Genomic DNA, 12724 nt, shown 5'->3' with positions numbered 1-12724 from the left:
TTCATAATTACTTCTAATTTACAGGAGTTGCAGCAGCCAAGAATCAGACAGGAACAGTAAAAACTCTCTAGGCTGGACATCACCCACTTTGAAAAGTGGAGAAAAAGTAGGATGTTAATTCACCATAGATTAAGTTAAAATGAAATGCTATGCCAAACTGGTGTCAGACCACATGCAAGTTAGGAACCCAAGGACAATTTCAGGATATACCTCTGACCGCCAGGATATCATTCTTCCTATCTCATTATCTCATTCTTCCTGTATTTCTTCCTACCTCTCCGAACATTTCTTCTCAGTTTTCTTCCTGGATTTTTTCTCTATGCATTTATTAAATATTTGTTTCTTAGGGTTATAGGCTTAGTCTGTTTTAATATTACTTTCCATGCTCTCTACCTTTTTATTTTAACATGTATCTTTCATCCAATCCCACAGTAATAATTACCATTGATATGCCAAACAAGCCTCTGCTAGCCCATAAGACATCCTTGGTGTCAATTAGAATAATGTGCTACCTCTTGGCAGAAGGATTTCTAATAGTGATCACCGACACCAATTTAAAAAGGCTTCTCTACCTCCTGGCAGACACAATGCCTACTGGTGTTAGTAACTTGTTGGCAAAAGTGAGAGCTATGTTTTGGCCTTCTCATCCTCTTAGCCAGGGCTCAACTTGAGAAGCATAAAAAGTCAATGTTATCCTGGAAGAATTCACCATTTCCATTCTTCTAATACCTAGATTCCAAAACTATCATCTAACCAGACATTTCGACTAACATGTGTAGCAGGTATGTCAAATGCCAAATTCATTACCTTTGACCATAAAGCACAATGCCTTCTTCTATATTCCCTCTCCTAGTCAATCACAATTCCTTATGCCCCATCTGCTAAGGTAGAATGCTGTCTTATACCACTTTCTATTAATTATACCTCATAAATGACTCCTTAACTCACTCTTTCCCTTCCACTAATCTTCTCAAGAAAAAGAGGTGGTCAAGAAGAAATAAAAAACTACACAAATAATCATTTATGAATTTATGTAAAATTGTATCTGAATAATTCCTAATATAATGCAAAAACTAGCCTCTTTTCATCACCTTTGTGGTAAAAAATTTACCATTATATATTTAACTTTTTTGATATTTTATTAAAATAGATCAGGCAACAAGAACAGATATTGAAAGATATGTGCCTTGAAAATTCTTATTAACATAATTTCTTCCAGTGTTCAACACCTCATGCAAACATTTGAGAAATATTGCATTTAATTTCATTGTATTCCTCAAATTTCAAGCCAGTATTTACAATATTATTTAATGAATATTGATTTCCTTTCACCCCCTTTGATTTTAGTTTTCTGCATTATCATATGTTAAATTCTTTTATTCTATAAAAGCTGTTTTGGGGAAGCTATCTGTTCTTCTCCACTGTTTCATCCATGTTATCAAGGGTTTTTAAGATGGCATGGGTTTTTAAGATGGCATGGGTTTCAACCCCAAATCACCAGGGATTTCAGTCTTTAATGACCTTGAATTAGTTAATTAACCAAACTTAGTTTTCTGTAAAACATTATAATAGCAATCACATTAAACTCTTACTGTGAGAATATTATATCCACTACAAAGAATCAAGAAATAATAATCCCTTACAGTTTATCCACTCATGGTTTTTCTTTTTAAACACAATATGAATATATTTCAGTTCTATTATATTTCAGATACTCTGTTAGGAATGGGTAATAAAATAGGTAAAGGAAGTTTTAAAGAAATAGCCTCTATTGCCTGAAGATATCAGAGTGTTTTGACAGGGGACTACAAGCACATATATTACTGCCAGATACATGCTAAGATAGGTGTTTTTTCATGTGCTAAGGGAACAAAAAGAAGTTCCAAAAATCCAGTTTGTGGATTTCCAAGTGAGAGCATCCAGAAAGAGGTTATTTTATTTTCTGGCTGCTAAAATAAGTATCATACAGTGGCTTAGTTTGAACAATGGGCATTTACTGGCTTTTTTTTTTTTTGAAGCTAGGAGAGAAGTCCAAAATCAAGACATCAGCAAGGCAATGCTTTCTCCCAGAAGAGTGTGGCATTTGGAGGCTGGCGTCAGGCCATCTGTAGTCCTTGCCTTTTCCATCACATGGCAATGCACATGACGGTGTTTTCTCCTTTCTCTTCTGAGTTCCATTGACTTCCAGCTTCTGGCAGCTCCCGTTGGCTTCTCTCTATCTGACTTTCATTCTGCTTATAAAAGACTCCAGCAACTTGGGTTACATCTTAACTGAAGTGACATTTTGAAAAGATCTTCTTCACAATGGGTGCATACCTACCAGAACGCAGACCAAGGCCAAGAACCTGTCTGAATTGGAGTACACAATTCAGTCCACCACAGAGGTGATGACTGAGTTGAGATGTATATTCTGACCAGCATTAAACTTTTAATCTAGAGAGCCTAACTCTAAGGCACATTGTTAACACTCTGATAGTAAATCCTAGGTACTTGGTGTGAGAAACTATATACTTTTTAAATTATTTTTACAATTTTTTGGTGTTATTTACTTTCGTATTTATAGTTTCACAATTATTCCTAGATCTGGCAGTTGACAATGTCCTTCTTCACTGATTCTAACTACTCTTCTAGACCATCACCTCAGTCTGCATCACTTTCTGACTGTTGCACTGAAAATAGATGAATCAACTAAATGCAGCCTAAATTTCAAAACTAGAATGATCAGTACCCTGCCAGGTTTTGACAGTTTGGTAGGAAATCATAAGAATTTCATAATTTGTCTGCTATGTTTCCGTATTCTATTTCTATGTGCATTCAATAATAGTTGTTTCAAGTTAAAATTAATAACCATCATAGAATTTAGTTGGAATTCAATCCATCTATAAATAATTTAGGGCAAGGTGACATCTTCATAACGTTTAATCTTCTCATTCTAGGAATTGCTTTATTCACTCTTTACACAGGTCTTTCATATTTGTCAGGAAAGATTTGTGAGTTGATTATTTGAGTACCACATATTTAGTATTACAATCTTCTCCAATTTTTATGTATTTTTATTTTTTTTATCATTAATAAGATCTGTGTCACCATAACCTACTTGTTGATGGCTCCTGGTTATAAATTGCAGTGTCACAAAGGGCTGAGTTGTCAGAGCAGATTCACACAGGTCATAGATCTTATCCCAAAACAAACTTTACTAATGATCACTGTAGAAAACAGGCAAAAAACGGGCACAGATATATAAACATCCGTGTTTGAAAGGCTCTGAATTGCTAGGCACAGCTTCCAAAAAGCCTCTTTCCTTGCATTGGAACACATTTTTGTTTTGGTGTAACAGACATATTCTAACTGTGTGGCATGATAGAGGATACATTTAGGATTGGGGTTTCTAATTTATACTTTCAGTTTACAAACAGCTGCACCCCATAAATCCTTACAATCCAGATTTATTTGCAGTAAACAACTGAGACAGATTAGGTATGACCTGCTAAAAATATTTTTAGGTACTTTTAGATACGAGCTCCCTCAAGTATCTTGCTGCTGTTTTATACGGTCTGAATGAATGCAAGGAAGACTGGTGGAAGCATTATTGTAAAATTGAAATGTTAAATATGATGTACTTTAATAACTCAGAAAATAACATAGCAGATACGCACAGTAAGGGAGGAATAAGGCCAACCTTAGTTCCATCTTTAAAATTTTATTGCTTTAAAACAAGACATCTGAAACAAACATGGCTCTCTCTTAGTATCTGTCAAACTCAAGGGCAGAATATATGATCAATGGATATATTATTTTCTGAGTGTTTAAAGTCAGTACTAATAATTCAACTAAAATAATTTACTTCTCCTCTCTTGTGTTATGAGGGTCCCACTAATAAAAAAGAATATCCTCCATTAAGATTCATAATAGAGACATAATATTTCTGAGGAGAATATCTTCTTCAACATTTTGTCCAGTTCTGGAAAATGAAGATCTGGAAGCCAAAACTCACATAAAGGTAGAATTAGAATTACCTTACTCTAGTTCTCTGTAGTTAATATTGCTTTAGTTAAGTCTGAGGCCAGCCCTTGTTTTGTTCTTTTGCTGTCACTTTGCTTCCTCTTTCAAAGTGTATAGTTTAGTTTCTTCATTCTTATAATTTCTGTTTCAAAAGAATGCAAATGTCAATAGATGAGATTCCTTATTTTTTGAAACCAGGTGAACCTCTTATATTTATATACTCAGTGCCTTATTTCAACTCATAAAATTTATCTTCTTTTATAACTTTACTTAATATTTCTGTTCCTTTTATTCTTATGACCTAAGGAATATTATATTTGTTTCACATTTTTTTCTCCATACTCATTGATCATTGATCTTTAATCTATACAACTTGGTTTATTGAAAAAAGTCACCAATTTTGTTCTACCCTTCTATTCTAGTCTGCTTCTTTTCCCTCCATTTGGATTTTAATTCTTCACAATCTTTAAAAAACAAGTTTTATGTTCATTTTAATCTCTGAAGAGTCCTTATCTTCATCTTTTTATTTTGCTTTATATCTGACTTTTTTGTATCCTGCTAGAGAACATATATTTTATATATTCTAAAATTCTTTCTTCCATTTTATTTAAAAGATACAAAAAAAATCATGCTTTTTCTTCTAATTGTTCAAGGTAATGCTCACTTTATTTTTGTTAAAAAAATGGATAGAACACCACAATCAATTTCTGTTTACTAAATTTTTCTTGATAAAACATATATGCAGAATCAATGTTTCTCAGACACATTGCAGTGATAACACTTATACTATCTCCCAATCCCTCTTTATGTCCACTAATATGATCACAGTATATTGATTTCAGTTCTAAATGGTGACGACATTATGTACAACACAAATATTAGCAAATTCTGATTTTCTGGATGTGTTAGAAAAATTTTGCTGCACCCTGTCTCTATTTTTCTTATAATACAGAAGCTAATTTTATTTTTTTAAATATGAGGCTCTCTCTATTACTTCAGGACAAAACCAAAACCAATATAAACAAGTAAACAAACAAACCTTGTTTTGTTAGCCATAATGTATACCACATAATAAAAACAATATAGAAAATAAGTCACCCGAAATACAACACACATTTTAATTGTGCTATGTTTCTCAGATTTCTTTGTCTCTATTTTGGAGGAAGAAAATGTTACAGATATATCAAACATTGTCCCACAATTGCTGTGGAACATTCTCAATAATAATTTTGTATTGTTCTTACTTATCTTTGCATTTTTTGCATCTATAAATAACATAAGATTTTTTTTTGTTTGTTTTCAAAATTTTGATAAATGGCATCACACTGTACTTTTATTAAACCTTGATAAAAGAGACAGAGCAGCTGACCTTGCTCAATATTCTTTTTATCTACTTTGAAAGTGAAAGTGACCATGGGAGTTTTCGCAGCTATCTTGTAATCATGAGTTAAAAACTGGAGATTCTCAGAGATATCAGTTCTGATAACACACTGAGTTGCTGAATCAGCTCCAGATTTTTTTTATTGAGAGAAAAATAAACCCCTACTTTTCAAAGATGTAATGAGTCAAGTTATTTGTTACTTGGAGTCAAAGTAAATGCTAATTAACCGAAACTATCCATTACTGTATGTGTCCAAGTGCATGCATTATTTTATTCTCAACTCATGACTTGAACCAGAATTTTCACCAAAATGTGTAAATGTTTAATATGTAAATGTTTAATAATCACATATATGGGTTCAAATCATTAATCATGAGGAAATTGAACATCATTAGCCATCAGGAAAATCACAATAAGATAACAGTTCACAACCACTGGAATGGCAGTAATTAGAAGTACAATAGCAAGTGTTGCAGAATATGTGGGAAACTGGAACCCTCCTACATTGCTGACAGCAATGTGAAAACAGTCAGTAGTTTCTTAAAAAGTTAAATATGAATTTACCATATCTTCAATTCTGTGTCTCTAGATATCTACCCAATAGACAGGGAACCATGTCCACACAGAGAACTCTATATGAATATTTATAGCAGCATAATTCAAAATATCTTCAAACTGGAAATACCCAAATGTCCGTCAACCGGTGAATGGATAAATAGTGGTATATGTGATGGAATTTTATTCAGCAATAAAAAAGAACAAACTGCTGTTATATACTACAAAATAAATAAAACTCAAAAACATTATACTGTGTGAAAGAAACCAGAATTAATGGACCATATATTGTATGATTCTGTTTATAGAAATGTCCTGAAAAAGAGCAAATCATTAGATACAAATTGTAGAATAGTAGTTGCCTGGGGCTGTGGATGAGAGTAGAGATTAACAGCAAAGGTGTATGAAGGAACTCTTGGGGGTTATGGAAATATTGTAAAATTTTCTAAATGGTGCAATAGTACAATTCTGAAAATTTACCAAAAAGTATATGCAATTTACAGATAAGCCAGGTGAATTATATGGTGTGTAAATTATATCTCAACATATGTGCTTTAAAAATTATGCATTATTGGTAATATGAAAAATGTCAGGAATATGAATGACACCATTTTGCTAAAAATATTTATAGTACTATACCATCTACTACACTTGTTGTTAATCAGAAAGTCATGTAAGAATATCTTTGTTTTATCAAAATAAATCACAAATTCCCCCATTCAGTGAGCAAGTGTAGAATATGGCATTTGCATTCAAAATATCCATAGATTCTAGGTTTATTTCCCATGAGCAATCCTAGACAAATGAGGTACCTTCTATAAAAGCAGACCATAAAAAAAAGACTCCCCTACTAGAGAACTGTGAGTGTTTTGTCAGGAAGTCTGTTTTTTTGTATTTTTATAGAGGAATTTGTCTGAGTAACTCTTCTTTCTTTGTCAGGGTAGATGTCAGTAAAAAAGAATGAATGGAGTGTAAATGAGCTACCAAACTTTTCCTTCCCATCATGCAAATTCAGGAAAAATTTGACTTTGTTTGCTTCATAACTTAAAAAAGAGTTGATTCTATGTGGAAAATCATGTCACCGAAGCTAATCATTCTCTAGGTACTTGAATAATGACTCCAACACATCTATATCAGTCTGCATTGCAGCTGTCAAAATCGTGATGACTCCACAGGTTGACACATGCATATGATCACATCATTATGTCTTTTAATACAAGTCTTGGATATTTACCAATTGAAAAGTATGTTATTTTATTATAGATTATTTTTCTTTCATTTCTCGATTATTTTTCTCTTAAAATTATATATTTTTTTTAAAAAAATCCGAGTGACAAGGTTATATTAACCATGATTTTAATTTCAGGAGCCTAAATTGCATATTAGAAATCATTTGTCTATTTTTGTATGTGTGTGTGTGTGTATATATATATATATATATATATATTTACACACACAACTTTCCAATAAAAGGTCCTCATCCTTCAAGTGTCTTCTCTGTGAAATCTTTAATAATTTATTTCATCTGATTTAAATGCCTCTTTTTTAATATTTTCCTGAGTTTAGTATAAGATTCTACTGCTACAATTATCATCCTGTACTATACTGTTTGGCTGCCATCAACCATTGCAACATCAAGCCCCTGGACAGCAACAACCATGCATTTTGTTTTTTTCTTTCCCCTTGAGTACCTAATATGGTCATGGCATTTAGTGATAAGTAAATATTTGTTAAATAAAGGATACTATTTGAAAAATAAAGTTTGTTAAGTACATTTAAGTGTCCACTATAGGGTTTATTCCACATTTGGAAATGTAAATATCATTGTTGGTTATAGCAAAAAATCCCAAAATATATTTAAATGTATTTTGTTAAATTTAATTATTAATTATTAATAATATCTAGGAATTTAGTATAAGACAACATAAAACCCAACCATAACCATATAATCCTGCTCTTAAATATCTTAATTTTGGATACCTTTATGTCTTATTAAATCTCTGGGTACTTAATTGGATTTTTTGTAAAATAATCATCAAAATAAATATATATCATCTTTCAAACATGCTCAACATTTTCTAAACTGATATTCCAATATTGATAATTTTACATGCCTTAGCTTTACAAGTGTTTCCAAAATGAGGTGTTTATCTCTTTGACATCATAAACATTCCTTTCTAAAATATTATTTTCTTAAAACTCAGTCATTGAATTTTAATGAAAATAGTCCTTGATCCTAATTGGCCAACAATGATAGTGTACATTGATAAAATTCCTACCTTTCACAACTCACATTTCCACTTAGGAAACTAGTAAGATGTGAAATGAGGAATGATATAATTGATTGCATCATTGTATCTGCCTTTCCTTGTAAGTTCAGCAACTTAACTTGTTTCGGTCCAAGAGCATTTTAATCATTACATTCAAAGACAATTGCTTGACTCCCCCATCCTCAAACCATTCTTGGCTTCCTTTATATTTGTTGTTAGCGTTTTTTTCTTAATAATGTTCGATTTTTTTTCTAGATTTTCTTGAGTGAAAACCTGTAATTGATATGCAGAGCATCTTGTTTTGTAATCAGTACTTCTGAAAAGCTGTTACCAATGTTCTCTAAGGATCCCACAAGTCCTGAATCAGGAGGAAATGCCATTCCAATCCAATTACTCTTTGCCCTCAGCTCTGCATCAATGAAAAAAGTTATATACCTACCTCACTGAATATCAATGCAATCAGTGACACTTGACTTACTTATTAATTTGTTTAAACTATTATAATGGCACACACACATACATACACACATACAAATAGATATTTTAGCATACACACATATGGAAATATAGCATTAAGATGTTTATTCCATATTAAGTTCTACTAACTTGCTTAGCTATACATGCTCCTCAGGAGATAATGCATTTCATCAAGCAGATCTTCTGGGGCAGTCTATCCTTAACATTTCTCCCCTAAAGAACTGCAAGCCTGATAGCTCTGTAATAAATGCAAGTTGCTTCATATTATTTAAAATGCTACCACTGGGAATTACAACCTGTTCAAAATTGTCTGTGTCCCATTTAAGTCATTATTTAGCTTCTTTTTAAAAGGAACATTAAAACCAGAGGGAAAGGGTAGAAATTCCTTGACGGGGAATTTCTAAACTCTTACTTGAAATTTAGAGTTCCTTCTGTTTATTTTTAAAGTTCATGAATGTTATCAAAGCATGGCTACCTTACAAAAAGTGTTTCATCACAGTCTATTTAGGATTGAAATATCATGAAATAATTGAAAATGAAGAAGTTTAAAGTGACTTATAAATTTGAGGCCTAAAGCATAGGATTATGTAGACTAGATCTGAAAAGAGAAAAATAAGAAAGCATGTTCTTATGTTTGGGAATATTTGCAATGTTCTCTCTCAAAAAAAAGAAAAAAAAGGAAAAGAAAAAAAATCAAGATTCTATATCATGAGTTAAGGATAAGGTATTTATCCTTAGTTGTAATGAAATGTTACATGATGTTTCATGTTAGTATTTAACAGTTTCAGGTAACAGTGTTTTATAAATTTTCTTATCAAGCTGATAGCATTCTCAAAATTTAGTTCATATTTTGAAATAAATGAATACATACATACATGCATACATAAGTAAACACTGTGACAAATTCTCAGTACCTTATACACAGGAAAAATACACTTGTGAGGCAAAAAGATAGACTATTAGGAGAAGCCAAGAGGCTAACTAGGTTCATAACAGCAACTGCATGTAAACAGTTGTCATACCATAATTAAAGAAAATAAAGGATATCATCAAGCCAGAAGGGAGAAGGGATTGAAAACCAATCACACTTGACATCAATGTTTTTCAATGCTCTCAAAGAGTGTAAATCTCACAAAAGTGAAAATAAAAAGCTATAGTAAATACAATAAATATTTGAGTGTAAAGATATGCTTCTTTTACTTTTTTCTTGAATCTTTTTTTTTTTTTTGGTCAAACATTCAGCTTATCATTCAAAAAATAAAAACATTTTTAAATCATTAAGTGGAATTCCTGTAACACTAAAATTACTTTATAATAAGGTAATGATATTTGAAATGACAAAGTGGAAATTTGTTTGAATATAATAAAGTCTTTTATTTGGAATTTATGAAGTATTTATTTATGAATTGGTGTCTATGGGAAAATTTGTTCCCTTAAGATTGAACACTTGCTTATCTCAACACGGACCTCAGAAATAACATACTTCAAAAATAATTGTTCTTAACACTAGATTTGTTAACTAATACTTTATGATTTGCATGCCGTTTAACAATGTATAAAAACTTAATGTGATGTTTCAGTTTATTAAAAAAAAAAGCTGTAGTGTTCCAAGTTCGGGGCTGGACATGGTGCCGACTTCTGCCTACCGCAGGCGCCCGGCCTCGGCCCCACCCCCGCATCGCTCCGCGGCTGCGCCGACATCCTGCACTAGCCTCGCCCTGGCGCCTCGCGCTCCCAGCCGCCCGCAGCCTGATGCCTCGCTGCACCCCACCCCACCCCCCGCCAACCCCGTCTCCCACGGCCGCCTCCTCAGGCATGTGGCACTTGGCCTTGCTGCACCATAGCAGCACGGCAAATCACCCTCGACTTCAAGCTCAGCACCAAAGCTGATAGCGAGATCGTTCTAAAAGGCCTCCAGTCCATTTTCCAGGAGCAGGGAATGAGGGTATCTGTATACCTGGCAGGACCATGGCTGTTTAGCAACCGACACGAACAAAAACGGCAGCTTTGCCAATTTGATAATTTACCCAAATGGACTGGTGTTGGTGGACCTTCAGAGTTACGGCAGTGCTGCACAAGGTAAAGAAGAGATTTACAATCTTTTGAATAAAGTAGAAGAAAGAATGAAACAACTGAGTAAGGACAATACTGGGAGGGTGAAGCAATTACCACCCATCATACCAGGAGGTACCATTGATACTGGACCACTGCTGATGGGCGCCTGGTTGGTTATGACATAGATGAAGTGGTGTATGATGAAGACTCACCTTATCAGAACATTAAAATTCTACACTCAAAGCAATTTGGACATATCTCATCTTCAGTGGGGATGTTAATTTGGCAGAGGGTGATTTGGCATATACCCAGGCCATCATGGGCAGTGGGAAAGATTACACTGGCAAAGACATACTGATTCTGGGAGGCAGAGATGGGGTCATATTATGTGAAATAGTCAAACTGAAACCAAAGATGGTCACTATGGTAGAGATTGACCAAATGGTGATTGATGGGTGTAAAAAATAAATGTGAAAAATTTGTGGAGATGTCTTAGACAATCTTAAAGGAAAACGCTGTCAGGTTCTAATAGAAGACTGCATTCCAGTACTGAAGAAGGATGCCAAAGAAGGGAGAAAGTTTGATTATGTGATTAATGATTTGACAGCTGTTCCAATCTCCACATCTCCAGAAGATTCCACATGGGAGTTTCTCAGACTGATTCTTGACCTTTGAATGAAAGTATTGAAATAGGATGGGAAATATTTTACGCAGGGAAAGTGTGTTAATTTTCCAGAAGCCCTGTGGCTCTCTGAAGAACAGTTCTGGCGCCATATTGTCCTGTGGAATTCTCGAAGGAGATTGTCTGTGTCCCTTCATACTTGGAGTTGTGGGTATCTTACACTGTTCGGAAGAAAACTAAACCTTGAAGATTAATATCACCTAATCATGTGTTCTGCAAATAGCCATCCTGATCTTTATAGGCTATATGTGACACCGAAGTGAGTCAGGCAATTAATTGTGAATTCCTTTAAAGTTCTTTTTTTTTTTAATTTTTTTTTTTTAATTTAAAAAAAAGCAAATGGAAGAATGTGCATTTGATGAGCTAGGGTGTTATTTTTTGAAAGTCAGCTAAAGGATGAATGAGCAGTCCAGTGGAGGCTGCCGAATGCACCTAACCCCTAGAATGCAATTTTTGTTACTTCTTATTTCTGTGTGGGTTTTTTTGTTTGGGATGTTATGAAGAATGAACAGTGTTGTTTTATTCCTGAGGGAAGTTCTTTACAGAAAATTAACTTAGATATTAAAATTTGGTGCTTATAAGAGAATTTAAAAAAATGAAATAGCAATGCTTCCATTAAAATCACAAGAGAAAAAAAAATAGAATGACTTTGTAAATTGGGTAGAGCAGAGCAAAGTGCTGTTTTTCATTTTCTATTAGAAATGTAGCAGGAAAAAAGTTCGCCTTCATGAAGGTTCAGCTACCCTTTTTCACAACACTCAATGGAGAGCATGGTTTGGGCAAGTAAGGAAAAATGTCACAAGAAGGTAGCATGCAATTGGGGACAAAGAAAATTTCCTTTATTTTAGCTCAGGGCAATTTGGTTAAACCAGTGATATTTAAAAGACAATTGAGAAATAGCAAAAATATTAACAGCCACAAATATATAATGTATGCAATAAATATATACAAAAGAATTGGTACTGTTGGTCATTGGTAATAGATTAAAATACTTTAAATACTTAATTTTTTTAAAATGTCTGAGGGTTTGAATATTTTTAAAATTTCTAATTTCCTTTTTTGCCAATGATTTATCTACATTGCAATTATATTAAATATTTGGAACAACTCAAATGTCATACAATAAGGAATTAGCTGGAAAACTAATATACTTTATCCCTACATATAATAGTTAAAACAGAACCAGAGATGATGTAAATGGCTTAAAGTAAATTAAAACATTTAATATACTTCACAAACTCTTAAAGTCCAAATATATTTTGGGTGGAGGGGTTTGTTCAGATTTTTACTTAAAAATCCATG

General features: G+C 33.2%; 1 pseudogene; it reads left to right on the top strand.

The window, feature by feature from the left end:
* Positions 1-771: 771 nt before the first annotated feature.
* On the top strand, positions 772-11609 carry LOC119513404 (annotated as a pseudogene).
* Positions 11610-12724: the final 1115 nt, after the last annotated feature.

This window comes from Choloepus didactylus, chromosome 2 (assembly GCF_015220235.1).
Source record: "Choloepus didactylus isolate mChoDid1 chromosome 2, mChoDid1.pri, whole genome shotgun sequence".
In the NCBI taxonomy this organism is placed as follows: domain Eukaryota; kingdom Metazoa; phylum Chordata; class Mammalia; order Pilosa; family Megalonychidae; genus Choloepus; species Choloepus didactylus.
The sequence above is the reverse complement of the archived record's forward strand: the minus strand, read 5'-3'. Positions and strand labels throughout refer to the sequence as shown.